The sequence below is a fragment of the Pseudopipra pipra genome, chromosome 1 (genome assembly GCF_036250125.1).
Source record: "Pseudopipra pipra isolate bDixPip1 chromosome 1, bDixPip1.hap1, whole genome shotgun sequence".
NCBI lineage: Eukaryota > Metazoa > Chordata > Aves > Passeriformes > Pipridae > Pseudopipra > Pseudopipra pipra.
The window spans coordinates 96,569,004-96,587,165 of NC_087549.1; positions in this window are offsets into that span (position 1 = coordinate 96,569,004).

Here is an 18,162-nt window from a genome sequence, read left to right on the forward strand (position 1 = left end):
AACCATGTCCTGGGATACATCAAATACAGCATCACCAGCTACTCAAAAGAGGTGATTATCCTGCTGTATTTGGTGTTGGTGTGGCCTCACCTTGAGTATTGTGTGTGGTTCTGGGCCCCAAAATTTCAAAAGGTTGTGAAGGTCCTTGAATGCATCCAGAGGAAGACAGCAAAGCTGGTGAAGGGCTCCTGTGAGGAGCAGCTCTGGACACTGAGTTTTTCATGTTAGGAGAGAAGGAGGATGAGGGGCAACCTCACTGCTCTCTACAGCTTTCTGAGGAGGGGAAGGGGAAAAAGGTCCCTCTTCTCCCTGGGACCCAGTGCCAGGTCATGTGGGAACGGCTCAGAGCTATGTCCCTCAGAGGATGTTCAGACTTGACATAAGGAAACATTTCTTTACCCAGAGGGTGATCAAACCCTGCTGCAACAGGCTTCCAAAAGAGGTGGTCCATACCCCAAGCCTATCAACGTTAAAGAGGCATTTGGAAAATGCCCTTGCCTTTTAGCAACTATGCTTTTTAGTTTGGTCAGCCCTGAAGTGGTCAGGCAGTTGGACTCAGTGTTCATCCCTTCCAGCTCAGCTCTGTGATTCAATTTGATTTGATTTGACTCCTGTTGCTCTCTCCTTTCCCTACCAGTACATGCTAAGGAAATCTTTGATGACATTTCTTCCCAGCCCTGCACTGGAGAAGGGATGGAATTGGCTGCCATGTCCCAGCCTGGGCATTGTCTCTGTCACTTTGTAGCAAGGAGGCATGTACCTTCTGATGGGGGTGAGAGCTGTGCATCATCTTGAGATGATTTGTCCACTTAAACACATTTGCAAAAAGCACATGGAAACGTTGTATTTTGAAAGTCTTCTGTGTTTATCCAGTTTAGCTGGATCTCCACAGGATGTCAAACCCCATGTCTCTGACACTAGGGGACCAAAGATCTGGGCTTTAAGACCAATCCTCAGTCTGGAGCAGGAGGTGCTCCAGAACTAAATGGTTACAAACCATTTGATGTGAGCAATACATGTTCATTTTCCTGCGGATTTTTTTTTCTCCTTGTAGTCAGCGGTAGAAATGCCTGAGCTGTTTCCCTTGGAAACACGTTAAAAGACAAGACTCAGATATGGCATACAAAATGTGCTCCAGTCACATGGTAAAACTTTCAGAGATCATTGTTGACTTTAATCTTTCTGAGAGCTGTCTACCTCCATTCATGTGGAAATGTTCAAAGTTTAACCAAAAGCTTGGTAAATCTCTTATTCCTTTAGAATTTAGTATTTTGAGTCTTGAAAGATGACGGAATGTACTATTCTTGCAATTTTCTACGTTGGGTACAAAATTAGTATGTACATTCAGACTTTGTAAATAAGGGCATTTCTACCACAGATGTTCATCTGATTGTGGTGATGCCAGAGCTGAAAGACAGGGTTTTGGTTCTTTCTGCATGAACTCTGCAGGGATGTAGAGAGCATGCATAATTTCCTCACCATTCCTTCCCAATGCACCAAGGGACATTTGCTACTACACTGTTGATGGTGAGGTCTTCCTTTTGGAAAGAAGTACTGAATTGTTTTGTGTTCTTGACCATCATTTTCCTTGTACTTCAGTAGCTCTTTTTCTTCTTTGGACTTCATCCTTGCTACCTTTCTTGAAACTGATGTCAGCCCTCTCAGCCTTTGTCTTGCTCCTGCTAGTCATCTTCTTATTCTGTAGGCCCTCCATGCCCTTACTCAGCTGCTTAGTCTTTGTTTGCCTTCACCCCAGGTAGGATTTCTCCTTCTTGAACCTGAGGAATAAGAAATGTCCACAGTGGTACAGGTGAGTAGAAAAATATAGAACGCATGCTCAGTGAGGGGTGGTCGTACCTTGGATATGGGTAGCTTTTGGGGTGGAGGTGTTTTTTGGTATTATAATGAGCAAAGTTCATCCACAGGACATGATTTTACCATAAAATTAAGCAATTGCTCGTTCAGCAACCAATATATCTTTTATGTGGCAGAAGCTATGCGGTTTATCAGCTACAGGGTACCATTAACTTTGCATACTTGCAATGATTTACAACAGAGCCTGGCTGTGGTGTCTCCACTCTGCTCCACCCTCCGTTCTATTTCTCCTAAGGTCAGTGCATCAAGCTTCCCTAGTGCTGCCAACAACTAAGGTTGCAGGCCATCTTGCTCGGGTAACAGATTCCTTACATGCTAACCACATTCCACCCTGGAAGTTTCCTTAGGATTACAACTTCTCCTAGGATGTGGATATAACTTTAGTCTCAATAATTTTTCCCCAGTAATTCTAGTAATAACTCCACACCCTGTGACCTGTTCATGCCTCTGGGGACATTTGCCTACTCCTATATTTCCAGGCTGGAGCAGAAACCCATGGCACTTCACCTGATGTTGTTCTACCTATTTCTACAGTGCAGTGCTTCAAACCGAGTTCTTATCATAGGATCTAACTCTTCTGTCAGAGCTTCAGCTGGTATGGAATATTTGGGCTGTAGAAATAGATCATGAGATACAGTTCTTTTTGTTTCATGGGTGCCATGAAATCCAGAATATGATGTGGACAAGGAAACCTGCTTTTCTTGAACAATGGTTTTCTGCAATCTAAATTCAAATGACCTGACCGTGAACTTCATTCATTCATATATTTGATGGCAACAAAGCCTGAAAGGTGAAGTCCGAGAGATGTGTTAATGAGGCTTCCACCCATCGGTAGCCCACTAGAGTCCAGTTCCATGCTGTCACAACCAGCAGATCCAGCCCTCTGCCAGCTGTGTGAGCAACGGTGTGAGTGGGCTTCCAACATGAAGGAATTGAATATCTCCTAGAAAAGGAAATAACTACAGCTGGAATTAACTGAATTTCCATTTTAGAAGTTTCCCTAGAGAAAGTGTCAGTCACTGAGAAAGCTCCAGGAGATGAAACACTGGTGGGTCAATGTGATGCAGTTTGTGGCACTGCTGTCTAGGGGGATAAGCTTCCATTTAGAAAAAATTCAACACAATGATCATTAGCCTGCTCCTGACAGTTATACTCTGAATATGGTGGCTGGCCAGCTGAAAGTGAGAATTGCAGTAATCTGTAGAATCAATGTTAAGTGTCCTACTCTTAAAATTAATTACTTTTATTGCTACATCTGCCTCTTGATATCTTTTTTTACTGGAAGCGTCAGTTCTGTCGGATGAGCTACATATAATACTGTTAGTGCTCTCCACTGAACTCAGTTTAGTAGTTGTAAAGCAGAGCAATAAATACGTAATTGAGGTATGCTGAGCTAACATTCTTGGATGACTTGAAGGATTGTGACTACAAGTAACATAAGTTCAGGAGAACCCATGGATTGTCCTCTCTTAACTAGTTTTATTTTATTTTGTTTGTTTTTTTTACATAGGTGATAATCCAGTAAAGATATTCCACCAGTTGTTTCTTCCCAGGAACACTAGTGACAGCTAGGTTTGTGCCAGTCATGTGTTTAGAAAGGCTCTACACAACTTTGCACGAATTATTTCTGTTCTCAAATGGCCATCCCTACAGCCCTCCTTAAATCTTTCATACACAGATAAAAACACAAATAACTTTAAACACCATAGGGCCTTGCACTGTTTTGAGATTATCTCATTTATGCTGTTTTTCCATCTATGCAAGGTATGGGGTGGAAAGAGTGGCAGCACTACACAGAAAATGAACACATTAGCTACATGAATTTGCTCCCCTTACCCCTAGCATATCCCTGAGATCTGCCATTGTGACTATAGGTTAGCGGCTGACAACACAAAAACCTTAGAAAAGTGCTTTGCAGCTTTTCAGTACATCTCTGAGTGGTTGCTAACTGCGAGAAAATCCTGCAGTGTTGTGCTCTGTGGATGTATCTGGAATTTCATAGCAACAGGTTTAGAAAACTGATCTATCCCTTGCCTTTCTTTCTCCTATTCTACTGCTGCTTGCACGCTACCCCTTTTAGCCTAACTGTATACAAAGTGGTTGAAGTAGGAACTAATCACAAAAATAACGTCAACAAAAGAAACCTGACTCCTTGCTGTTTGAAAGGGAATAAAATAAAAGGAGTGGATACATGAAAGCCAACTGTATTCTGGGCTGCAACAAAAACAGTGTGTCCCCTCTGCTCTGCCCTTATGAGACTCCACCTGGAGTATTGCATCCAGCTCTGGGGTCCTCAGCACAAGAAAGTCATGGAACTGTTGGAGTGAGTCACGAAGATGATCAGAGGGATGGAGCATCTCTTCTGTGAGGAAAGGCTAAGAGGATTTGGGTTGTTCAGCACAGAGAAAAGAAGGCTCTGGGGAGACCTCATAGCACCTTCCAGTACCTGAAGGAGGCCTACAAAGAGAGCTGGAGAGGGACTTTTTACAAGGTCATTTAGTGACAGGACAAGGGGGAATGGCTTCAAACTGAAAGAGATCAAGTTTAGATTAGATATTAGGAAGAAATTCTTTATTGTGAGGGTGTTTAGGCACTAGAACAGGTTTCCCAGGGAGGTTGTGGATGCCCCATTCCTGCAAATGGTGGTTTTGCATGGAAAAAAGGTGTTACTTAAGGCTTGAAGAATATGCAAAATACAAGAAAAACAAATTAGTAGTAAAAAACCATGGATAATAAACTGCATAATAATCAGGGAATTAAACTGAGGGCTAGAGGAAATGAGCTTAGAAGGTTGAGATTTTGTGACCTTTGTGATGGGGCATTGATGATCTAATGGATATAGAAAATCCTAGATGGTAAATTTAAATTAGACATTAGGAAGAAATTCTTAACTGCGAGGATGGTGAGGCACTGGAACAAGTTGTCCAGAGAAGCTGTGGATGCCCCATCCCTGGCAGTGTTCAAGGCCAGGCTGGATGGGGCTTTGAGCGATCTGGTCTAGTGGAAGGTATCCCTGCCCGTGGTAGGGGGGTTGGAACTAGATGATCTTTAAGGTTGTATATATGTACCTGTTGAGTGTATGCACTTTAGAACTGATTACTAGTACCACTCTAAAAATCTACTTCAAGACAGGATAAAAAATGTTGAACCACTTATTTACACCAAGTCACAAAATATCTGACTAGCAGGGCAAATATAAAAGCTTCTCTTGGCTTAGCAGATGATTATCAGTACTCATAAGTCATTACTAATAGACACATTTATGTTACCTAGAAAACAATTTATTTTTCTGCACCCTTTCCTATGTAGCTATCTGACTGCTATAACAATACTATTCCACAAGACAGTGAATAGTTATTCCAGCATGGAAAATTGTGGGCAAACATTATCTGTCAGGATTCATTGGGATTTTTGTTTAGAAAAAGACGTTGGAATGGGAGACAGGCAAGTTACAAGAGTGCTTAAAAAGACGGAAAATAAAGCCATTCTTTATTTCTCTGTCAAAGATCTGGGCATATTTAAGTACAGCTTCTAAGTAATTGAAGTATCTAAAAATTAGTTTCTCAGTCTTGGTGCACAGTACTTGTATGCTTTTATTTTTTTTATGGGCAAGAGTAGACCTCAGTGAAGAGGCAGTCTGGTTGCCTAACTGGTTATTATTGCTGAAAGGTGCTAGCAGAGGTGATTATTTCTGTACAGGCTTAAAGCCGATTAGACCATCCAAATGTGTGCCTGATTGCACACGTTTGCACTGCACTGTTCTCTGAACTGGTTCATGCTAGCAGGGACAAATATGAAACACCAACACAGTTTCCAGCTCTAGACAGCCTGCTGGCTTCACAACCCAGTTGACAATATAAGAAGGATTTTAGATCAATAATGACATCTTGCATACTGAACCAATTGTGGGGAAAGCCCAAGTCACCTGAAAACGTGAATTTCTGTTCATAGATTTGGCATTCTTCATTTTGAAGGACTTCTGATACTTAGTCAAATGATGTAACTCTGTCACAAATAACAAGTGGCCCTCAAAATTTGCTTATTTTCCCCAGTGATCCACTGCAGCCAGGAAACATCTGGTACCCATGATAGTTCTGCCACAGAGCACACTTCCAGTTCCCCATGAAACTAAGTGGAAGAACACCCTTTCACTGGCTGAATGCCTGGGGGAAGCATATCAGTGGCCATGTATCACAGCTACAAGGATTGGCCTCACAAGAGAACTGAGCTCTCTATCTCCCACCCATTCCCAGAAATCACCTTTCACATTTAAAGTTAAGGTATATGTGAAAAGAGTAGAATCCTTAAAAAATGTTCATACAAACATAGGAGATGCAGAATCTATGCAAAAAATTGAAACAAATGAAAGCAGAGCTTTGCCATTCCTGTTTCTTCCTAAGCTTCCTCTCATTTTGAAGGTGATGGGCTGCTTGCTGCTCAAGGCTCCCTGAGTGACAAGCCAGTCAGCAATTCTGTGCTCTTACATTACCCTTCATGGGAAATGATCTGGAATTAGGGATTGCCACTCCATTTTTTTCTCTAGGAATGGTTATGGCTATTTAGATTCCTATCTTCTGCAATCCTCTGAAGAATTCTTTAATCCTTCCATTGAATGAAAAGGATTTTTGAGCTTTGTCCTAAATGTTGAAGGATTGTCTGGTCCCACTGTAGAAGCACCTAACATACCACAAACCTGAGTATGCTAATAACTGACTAGATAACACCTGGCTATCTCCCAAGCAGCTTGTTAGCCCACCACGGGACATAATTTCTTGAGTATTATTCAACTCCTGGTCAAAGCTGTTTTATATGACTCCTGTATTGTATGCAACCATGTCTTTTACAATCACATGTAGGTTTAATGCACACATCGCATTTCTGGGCTTGTGTTGAAGATCAGACACAAAGGTGGTGAAAGAAGTGCAGGTGGCTGAGAAATACTGTGACATTTGGAGTGTGCAAGCAAAGCCACACTAAGTGCACTGATTCTGTCTACCAAGCAAACAGCCTTCTGTCCTCTGCTCATGAACACTGATCACATCTGGATCTGCTTTTGAGGAGTCTGGTTCTTTCTATGTTTTTCTTTTCCTGGTTTTTGGGATCCTAGTCAGCCCGGTGCTTGAAACTCCACCCTAGAAGGAAGTGTCTCATATTCAGGAAGACATGGACGGAAACTGCTGATTGAAATACCATCTGGTGAATGAATGCAAAAGGCAGAATGAGAAATTAACCTTTGTTCAGAAACTCTGGTCTCTTCTTATCCAACACACAGGTAGATCAGCACCTGAAGTAAGGAACAGGACAGAGCCCATGCTGCTAGAGTCAGGTATGGGGGAAAGTGATGCAGGGCAGACTTTTGGGTCAGAGAGCATTAAAAGTGTGGGAGTGCTTTTGGATATAACAGAGTAGCAGCAGTGGTCCAACACAAGATGTAGTAAGCAGGAAAACTGAGGTGAGTAGGAAAGACTTGGAGGTACTGGTCCAGACCATACCCTTCTCTACCTGTATTGTCTTGCCACAGTCTCACTCAGGGAAAAGAGCTATAGGGCTGTCCTCCCTTGCTTGTGGTTATGTGAAGTGTGTTTATCAAATTATACATTTTATGTTATGTATGTGTTTCTGGGGAAAAACAAGCTTCCTCCTGTGAATTTCACTGGATCCCATGCAGAAGAAAAAGACATTATTTTCTCGATGGGTTAGTGATTGCCTGTAGCTTAACTAAGCTCTAGGAAAACTGATGACTGACTACATATACTGCCCAGACCACTATTCACCACTTTTAACCATGCCAAAGGGAAGCGAGCATTTCCAAAGAGGTGAAAGCTGTCAATTATGTCAGGGAGAAGTATTACAAGCATTACCATTACCTCCCAAGCATTATTGTATTTTAGTAATCTCTGGGAGGAGGAAAAGAATGTGCCTGAACCCAGGGGGTCTAAAAATAGCCTGTTGTGCCAATGGAGGAGGGCAAATACAAGAGGATTCAACCACAGACCATATAGATTAGTAAGAGAGTGGTGTTATCAGCTGGCTAGAAGTAAGAAAAGAGAGACCTTTCATATTTCTTCTGAGTGGAGGCAGATAAAACATGGCTTTCTTTAGTTACAGCTATTTTCAGACATGATTGTGTTGCTTTTCTTAGATCTTGCAAATAAATCCTCTATTTGTTTTAACTGTCTTAGGGTAAAGGTGATTTGAAATTGGTACCTTGAAAACCCTGTCCCTTCAGGAGATGACAAGCCTTTTCACTGGGAACCTGGACCATGATACAGAGCACCGTACCTGAACGACTGACATGTGGGTCTCTGCCTGAGCTGGATGAGTCAGTCTGGGAGCAGATGCTTCAGAGATCCAAGTGACAAAAAGAGGTTTAAAACTGACCACCTAGGTGACCAGGAGTTAGGAAAGCTAACTGTTGTGTTAAGGGGTAGAGGAGTACCACCTGACACCACACTTTCTGGGCATTTTATGATAGGCCCAACAGGTATCTGCAGAACGTATCTGTTTTCCTCAATTGTTGGAGATAGTTGAAGTTAGAGAAGGCACCTAACCTCTGGTAGATGTCCCTCCTTGTTCAGAAGCTCTGCTACAAATGATGGCAGCAGTGGAAAATGACACATATTTTCCCCCATTACAGATCCTGACAAGGATAAGCCTGTCACAATCAAGCTGTCCGAGCTGAGGGTCAGAGCATAGCCAGAGCACAGTAGCTCCACAGAGCAAGGGGAGCCAGAAGCCAAGGGAGACAGCAAGGCAGGCAAGCAGGGCTCCCCAACAAGATGTGGTCTCACAGCACTTGAGCAAGATGACCAGAGCAGGGCTCATGATGGTAACCACAGGCAGTTGTGTTCCAGCAGTCACCAAACAGGTCCATAGGGATGAGGCATGTCTGAGGTCAAGTCAGAGGAGCAAGTCAGCAAGGCAGAGGTATTCCTACAGACTAGTGGAGAAAAAGAACCGCGTTTAGAGGCTTGTTCCAGCAGTCCCAGCAGTTGAACCCCAGGTAGTCACCTGGGATGCATAAGAGCTGGACTTGGGTGCAGACAGACAAAACCCTCAGGTGAAGGTGGGGCAAGAGGTTCAGAGTGTCTTGGAGCTTTCAGGGCCCTGACACAAAGAGATATTTTTTTTGGTTTCCAATCCCTTTTAACTGTAACCAACATCCCCTTTTGTTATTTAACAGTAAACATTTAGGAAGCTCATCAGCGAGTAGGGAGACACAGCAGGAGCCAATGACTCAAGAGAAAGACCCAGGTGCTCCTTTGTTCAGGTTCCCCCCTTTGAAACTCTGAGTCTTGTTTCACTGATAAGGGAAGACCCTGTTTCATAACTCTCTTCTCATTCTCTGTAGTTCTCTTGGCAAATTGTTAACTATTTCTGACTCTTGAGAATGTCAGTAGGACTCTCATTAAAGAAAACACTGCAGCATGAACTTGGAGCTTGCTTGGCACTAGAAAATCCAAAGAAGAGTGTTGTGGTTTATCCCCAAGTGGCAACAAAATACTAAACAGCCTCCTGCTCACTTTCCCCCAACTCTATACCCTGGCATGGTGGCAAGGAGAATTGGAAGAAAAGGAAAAATCTGTGGCTAGAGGTAAAAACAGTTTAATAACTGAAATGAAGTAAAATATAGTAACTATGGTGACGATGTTGATGATGAAGATGATGATGAAAAGAGAGAAAACAGAAAAAGAGAAAAATAAAGCCCAAGCATTCTGGTTTTGGCTGGAGTAGAGTTAATTTTCTTCAAGCTAGCTGGTATGGGGCTGTGTTTTGGATTTCTGCTGAACACAATGTTGATAATATACAGATGTTTTCATTATTGCTGAGCAGTGTTTACACAGAGCCAAGGCATTTTCTGCTTTACCTACTGCCCTGCCAGTGAGGAGGCTGGGGGTGCACAAGAGGTGGGGAGGGGACAGGACCAGGGCAGTGGACCCCAACCAACCTCAGGGATATTCCAGGCCACATGGTGTCATCCTCAGCATATAAAGCTGTGGGAGGAATGGGAATATTTAGAGTGATGATATTTGTCTTTCCAAGTCACTGTTCCACGGGATGGAGCCCTGCTGTCCTGGGTATGAGAAATAAAATAATCTGGTTTTATTATAAGTAAAGTTATGTAAGTGGGAAGCGGGGTGTTGGGACTTCCTTCTTACCTCCCATTTAATTTTATTTCAGGCGTCTCGCGAAGATTGTAAGGTGAAAGGCCCCGTCAGGGCTGTACACCAAGGGAATATTGCGGCCGAGGTAGGATACAATATATAGATGGAAAATTTACATCGGCCACGTGTCTTTGTGTGCAGGGGGGTCCCCCTGTACATGTACAGAGGGGTACGTCACCAATCAATCAAGATGTACAGGGGGTATGCCCTGATCCAATCAGGTGGGACCAATCAAGTGAGGAACCAATCAGGTGGGAGGGTGACACCCACCCGCCGGTTTGAAAAGTACCCTTTTAAGGTAAAATGCTTGTTACCTGCTGAATATTCAAGATATTGAGTAACTGAAGAGTATAAAAAAAACGCGGGCTCTTGGAGGGGTGTGCTTTTCCAGGCGGGCGGCTTGGGACTGCACCCAGCGCTGCAAATAAAGGATCCTTTTCTGTAAGTTTCCTTGTCCTGCGAAAGTTTTTTGCCGTTTCTATAAATTGACAGAAGAGAGTTTTCTCACATGGGGATGGCTGAACACTTGCCTGCCCATGGGAGGTGGGGAATGAATTTCTTGTTTTACTTTGCTTGTGTGCAAGGCTTTAGCTTTGCCTACTGAACTGTCTTGATCTCAACCCACGAGTTTTCTCTGTTTTGCTTTTCTGATTCTCTTCCCCACTCCACTGTGGTGCTTGCGTGGTGCTTGGTTACCATCTGGGGCTAAACTGAGACGAGATGCACACCACCATGCTGCCTGATGCTCAGCCCATCCCTCAGCAGAGATCGGTCTCTCCCAGTCAACTCCCCCCTGGTTTATATACTGGGCAAGAAGCTCTATGGGCTTATATGGGTTTATATATACTGGGCAAGAAGCTCCCTCACAGTTTCTTGTGCAGCTCCTCACTGTCAGAGCATAGGAGACAGAAAAGCCCTTGATAAGCACTGCTGAGCAACAACTAAACCATCAGTGTGTTTTCAACATTAGTCTCACACTGAATCCAAAACACAGCACTGTACCAGCTACTAGGAAGAAAATTAACTCTATCCCAGCTGAAACCAGGACAAAGAGCAAGGTGTTCTGCCAGACCCAGATGTGGAGAAAGCCATGAGGGATGTTTTTACCTTATTAAAGACACTGAAACCCAATGACAAAACCCTGTTGATAAAGAAAGCCATACATCATTAGTCCATCTATTCTCAAAAGTAAACCCTACTGTTTTAAATAGGTCTCATGCTCAGCTAGGATTTTTTTCATCTAGGATATTGATACTCCTTCTGATTTGGAACCAGGAAGAACAGTCCTTTACCCAGATATCCTCAACATGAACTTCCCTGACACTAGTTATCTCAGTGATGGTTGTTCAAGTAACTGTACCAGACACTTTGGGACTGGCAGTTTTGGTACCTGCTTGAAAACAGGACTTTGATAGTTGGATTAGCTTATAAAAAGATCCAGAGTCTCCTAATTAGATGTGAAACATAGGTCCTTCAAGGAGAATTCCCTAGGCAGCCACATAGGATGAGAACTCCAGAGAACTGTGAGGAAGCTGAACAAATGACCTGTCTGGGAGACGTTCATATTAGAAATTTCAAACACATTCCTGGTATTAAGAACTAGGCTCCTGACAACCACCCCTAGGTGCTGTGCTTTGAAGTAATACATGCTTCCTAATCATCACCGTGCTGCTCCTCCTTTGCTGCAACTGGATCCATTTAAATCTATTCAGCTGTATTAAGCCAAATTTCACAACAATCTCACATTTTTTCCACTTTTCTTGAACAGTTTTTGTTGGCTGTGAATGTGCTACTGTCTGTGACCTTTACAAGTTTCCTGAGATTCCAGTAGTCTTCATCTGGATGTCTCTAGCCAAACCACAGTTTGTGGCAAACTATCAGGATAAGATAACATGAAGACCCTAATCTTGATAAGGCAGTCTTAGAATATCATCTAATTGGCCTATTCATCGATGTTCTTTTGAAGCAATACATTGGATTTGAAGAAAAGAAATTGTATGCACCTAAATGATTCAGAGTTTGCTTTGATACATTGACAGAATCAATCAATTCTTTTTCCAATGCACATATTTTTAGTCAAGACCAGGCACCAAAAAGTTATCTCCTTGCTGTACTATCAGCTGACATGTGTACCTCTCACTCTCAACATAAACTTAATCTCACAAAATATAAGGTAAACCTTTCTATCTTCTTTAGGAATATGTCAAGATAAGCCATCTGAAAGGCTGTATAACAGAATAACCTCTTAAACCTTTTTAGATATTGTGACTTGGATTTATATGTCAGCTTTGGAAGAAGAAGCACCACAACTTTTTTCCCACTTACCCAGCTGAAGCATCTAATTTCCAAGACCAAGTCTGCCAGTCATCAGTGCTGGACAGTGGGTAAGATGTCTAGAGAGGTTGCAATGATTCCACAGTAAGGGATCTTTATTTCTGGGGGTTCATTTTAGTTTAATTTTGTTTTTTTCCCAGCAATGTTTCAGGAAACCTCTGAATCCACACAAGATAGGGGATTGTTCAGGGTGTCACATAGCTAAAGCACTCTAATTTTAAATTTCAATGTCTGTTATCTTATGTGGAGGGCAAAGGATTTTCAACCCTAGAAATATTCAAATGGGGTTATTTTGTTTTTAAAAAGGAACTTAGAACTTTTTGAGAATGACCATGAACACCATATTTAATGAAATTTTTAATTATTTTGGACCAAAAGCTATTACTTTTCAAATGAATGGGAAAATTCCTTTATATCTGGATAGCACAAGATCAGACATTTAAATATTCTCTTAATTATTTCAAGTATGTGTATAACATGCTAACCGGAAAAATGAGTTCTTTGAAATTTATTTCAAAGAACTCCACAAACATTGGGCAGGGTCTGTCCAAAATCAGCCCTTCTTGAGATTAGCTGAAGTATGTTGATTTTACATCTGGCCAATGACTAGACAATATTATCTGTTTGGTTAAGTAATTTAAAAAACTCCTCCACTTAATATTAAATCTAGTGACAACAAAACCCTAATTATTCCCTTATAGACTAGTCCCCAGCTCTGTTAAACATCAGTTATTTTAGGTTTTATCTTATCTCCCATCCAATGTCTAGCATACAACGCTGAGCTGAGCTAAGGTACCCCTCCCACAATATTGCTTGTCCTTAAAGACTACATCCTAAACTACTGTATGAATAAATATATATACAAATGACATTTATTCCAAGAATTTGATAAACAACATTTCTGAATAAAGAAAAATACTTGATACGCAATATGCACATAATTCAGAAAGAAGCAATATGATCCATGTTTATAGCTTTCTCAGAATACCTGCTTAATGGAAACACTGTCTTTAAGGGGACATAGGAAAAAGGCTGAGTAGGTGAATAGGAATCTGCATGTATAAATACTTATTTGTCATGCAAATTGTATATGACATCAAGAAGTATAGGAGAGTTATTTGCTGATTACACAAGGAGAAAATACAGGTGAGAAAAAACGTAGCTTATTCTTTTATTATCCTCTCCAGTTTAATAAAGTTCAAAATAATGTAGAAATGCTGAAGTTCTAGTAGGTTTGATTAGCCTTTTTAGCCCTACTGTGTGAACCAAATGTGTACTCCTAACTCCAGTTATGTACCTTCGGTGTTGATAGACATACACCCCTGTACTTCCAGAACAACCTGGGGAAAATTCGGTCAAACTTGAATGGATGTTTGACATTAAAAAGGCAGTGATTGACAATATCTAATATCTTGTTGTAACTGGTTTTTAATTCCTCTTCTAAAAACAGGGAATATCTGAAAAAGAAAATATCAGAATTGTATGTGCAAATTGAAGGCAAAAGTAGGGGTGATTGGTTTTTTCTAACATTTCCTTGTTTGCATGTCCAGTCTTCAGAAATTATGAAAAGCAGACTGAACTGTATTTCCCAGTGGAATTCTTAAAGTAGAATATTTGTACCTACTGAAGAATTCATTTTCTGCTCTACCATACAAATTTTTTTTTATTTTGTTTCTTTACCAGAGATATTTAATATTTCCAGACATACTCTTTTCAAATTTGGCTAAAGTGCTTTTGATGAAACTGAAAATTTGCCAATGACATTTGAAATTCAGAAATACCTGAAATTGATTTGAATAATTTTGAGTGTGAATTACGTTCAGAGATCCTAATTAGTGGATGGACTTGGAAAGATTCCTCATTCTTTTCTAGTTACTTTTACATCTTTGCTTGTCTGAATTATTAATTTCTTTCTACAACATAACCTGGATTTTTAAGATCCATCTTTCTTACAGTCGAATAATCACATAGTTTAGCAGCAATTTTAAATCAATTTTTGTAGGCAAAAACATCTTGATAAACATTGTTTTGTTTAGTGAAGAAAGTGATATTACTTCAGCCAGAATCACAAAGATTTGTGATAAATTTTTCCTCTGGAAATCTTTACAGTTTACTCATATAAAAATATTCATATTGAATTATTACAACTGATTTAGGGAAAAATATAGAAGACAGGTTAGTTTTGCTTAGATATTGTATTCTGGCATATGACATGATCTATTGGTTTTGTTAATATTACCTAATGAAGACTGAGTCTAGAGACATGCATATTAACACTACTGGTTTTAATGTGTCTAATTTCAGCACAAAAATGAAGAACCATTGTGTACTTTCCAAATGAGAGTTTGAATTTTAAGGCATTCTCAAAAGAAAGTCTCCTGCCACCTATCTATGATGGTGTCTCACAGCAAAGAGTGAAATCAGCAAGCAGTGATTAAAATTTTTATTATGCTAGATAAGAGAATAGTCTCCCTGGAATGATCTTCTCTTTCCATTTTTATTTGTACAATAGTACATAGTTTTTGAACTCAGTCATCCTTTTAATTTCTCTAGCACTGACTTGGCAATGTGCTTTAAGCTGTAGAAACAACCTGACTTTTTGAGTATGGTTACTTTTTGCATTACTTCTGCTTGCCTGGCATTGTGCTTTGCCTTTTCTTTATGCTTTGCTTCTTGGTTTCCTTTTCTTCTTCTAGAAGAGAAGTTCCTTCTTTCATGATAAAAACTTCATTGAAAAGCTATCGCATTCAGTAAGGGGCTTTCAGCGGAATTAGAGAAAGGCTCCTGTGGGGAGCAAAAGACTGGTGTTGCAATGGGAGGCTTGGCACACGGCTCCTTCAGAAACTCTTCCCAGGTCTTCTGCTTCTCTGGAATCATGGCAACACTACCACAAGCAATGAAACACATTTTTCTGACAAATTAAGCATAAAGACTATTCAAAGGGAGACCTTGTAACTTCTGCTTTTTGGGAAAAGATTTTGTAAAGTAATTACATTAATCCCTAAACACCTAGTATAGGCCAATGAACATATTCATCAGGCAGTTTTAAAGATGATCACTGGTATGTGCTGCAACATGTTCTTCAAAAGGAAGGGGAATCTTGCTGGCTTTACGTTAATATAAGCTGACGTAGAAAATGTACTGAAGAGTTGAAGGAAAAATGTATTGGCTGCACATCCTCTTAAAAAGACAGAGCTTCCCTCCACCCTCTTGCACCTTCTCAGAAGAGTTGTCTAGGTCAATACTGCTTTGGCATCTTACTCCAGGACCTGGAAGGCAGCTATAGAAGTTAGTTCTCCTGACTTTTCTATAGACTCTGAGGAGTCCCTTCTGCCTACCCAGGTGTTGGATGTACCCCTGCAGACAGATGCTCTTTGCTCCTGCTGTTCTGCTTGGAGAGAGCTAACAGAAAGCGCTGAAGTTGTGAATTTCACCCACAGGAAGGAGAACAGAGGGCTAAGATGCTCGCCAGTCACTGTGAGCTGCCAAAACACTCTTGCTGTTGTCACTGTCTCCAGATTTGAACTGCCCAACAGTATAAGCAAAAATATTACTTGTTTCTGTTAAATGTTACTTGTTGAAGTATCGAGACAGACATCTAACTCCCATATGACAACAAAGTTACATGTAACTGAAACATAATCACCAAATTTGTTGATGTCTCCTAGCTGGAAAAGTACTCATTTTCAAACGCATGTCCAAAGCAAATGGCTCATCCCATTGGATTTGGTTGAACAAAGATATTACTTTTATCTAAGAAAAACTGATATTTTTAGTTTTTACTCTTCTTCACATTGTGTGTATCTGACTGCTTTTGTCTTCACTGTGTTGTCCTCAAGCCCAGTTATTTTTCTATTGAAATTGCTGTTGACTTACAGGAAAAATGAATACATACACCCCTCCTCCCTCTTAACCTTGTACATTTTTTTATTCTTCCAAATCCTCCTCTTAAATTGATTTTGCATGTTGCTTTCCTGTTGGGGTCTTTTTGTTTGGTTTGATTTGGTTTTTTGTTTGGTTTGGTTTTTGTGTGTTTGTTTTTTTTTTGTTTTTTTTTTTTTTTTTACAAGGGGAGGAATTTGAAGTCTAGTTGCAGGCTTCACTTTGGAAAATCTTAGGCTTTGGAGGCTCATGGACCTGCTTCCAATGCGTACACTTTGATGCCAGTCCTGCAATGAGAAAATGTAACCTCCTTTCCCAAGTGAATGAGTGCCACCTTCATCCTGTTTAAATAGGACCTGAGTTTGCTGAGTATACTGCAGGATTTGGCAGCTGGTGACAAACAGATAACAAATTTACAATAAAAGTTATTACGTGGGTACATCTAATTTACTCCCTTTATATAGTAGCTCCCATTCTTACTACCTGTTAGAAGATGTCTGGGCATACTCAGGGCAACCAGCTCTAGGTGGCCCTGTTTGAGAACGTGGGGTTGAACCAGATGGCCTCGAGGTCTCTTCCCACCTCAGTCATTCTGGGTTCTATGAAAATGAGGACGTATTCCACAGTTTTGCTGGAATGTTCAGCCACGAAAGACTCTTTCACAAATGTTTTCTCTTAACCTTTCGCTTAATCTCTTTAACATAACCATTATTAGAAACACTGCAATTATTGGGTTTGTTGCAACAGAAGTCTAATGTTGTTGATTATGTGGGAGCCATTGGGCATTTCCATTTTGTCAGAGATATATTCAATTATTTTACTTTATGAATTATTAGACAGCAGTTAATACCTTTATTTTAAATCCTATATTTTAACTAACTGGACATATCCCTTCTTGCACTGTGTAAGAACAATTTTTTATATTGTGGTCCTGTATCTACTATGGATAATTTATCTTTCATAGATGGCTGCCACTTTTTTCATAAATGTTTTTACCTACAACCTTATTACATATACACTAGTGCTGAAAGTACATAGCTAATGAATTTATATCATATAAATTTTTAATAACAGAAAAAAACCTTAGAACTAATTATATTTCAATGTACTTAGTGGACTGTTGACTACAAAGGTTAATGAATCTTGTGGCCACTACTGTAAAAAAACCCCAGAACACTTTTCTGTCAATGTGAATATTTTATTTGTATTACTTTTTGAGAAGGTACTAGTCAGTCTGCTGCTGCAGCCTTCACAGGCTGGAAATGAGTTGGCCAACACATTGACCTACATGAGAGCTGTGTGTAGACAAACAGCAAAATTGTATGGCTGCCAAGACCCACGGCAAAACTTCCCTTGGCTTCCATCAACAAGCCTTTCATTGGCATGGCAAACACTTAGGGAAACTCTAGTTGAAGTAATTAGTTTGTGAACCCTTTGGAAACGGCCTGAGCAAAGCCAGGACAACCTTGTGGGGAGGGGGAAGACTGAAAGCTGTCCCCGGAAGGTGGTGGAGAGGCAGGGAGCGGGTCCCAGTGTGCCAAGAATGGGATCCAGCAGGGCCCTACGTGCCTTCATTGCAGTGCACCTCCTGCCACAACCTGCCTATTCGGACCACAGAGCCACATCAGATGCCTTGGTGTTGGAGAGCCACCCATGCTGCTGATGTTGTCTTGGCTGGTTTGTCTTGGTCCTTGTGGTACGGCTGTTACCTGTCAGCACAGGAGATTGGTTCTGTTTCACAGAATCACAGAATCAAACAAGTTGGAAAAGACCTCTGAGATCATCAAGTCCAACCTATGACCTAACACCACCTGGTCAACTAGACCATGGCACTAAGTGCCACACCCAGTCTCTTATTAAATACCTCCAGGAACAGCGACTCTGCCACGTCCCTCGGCAGCTCATT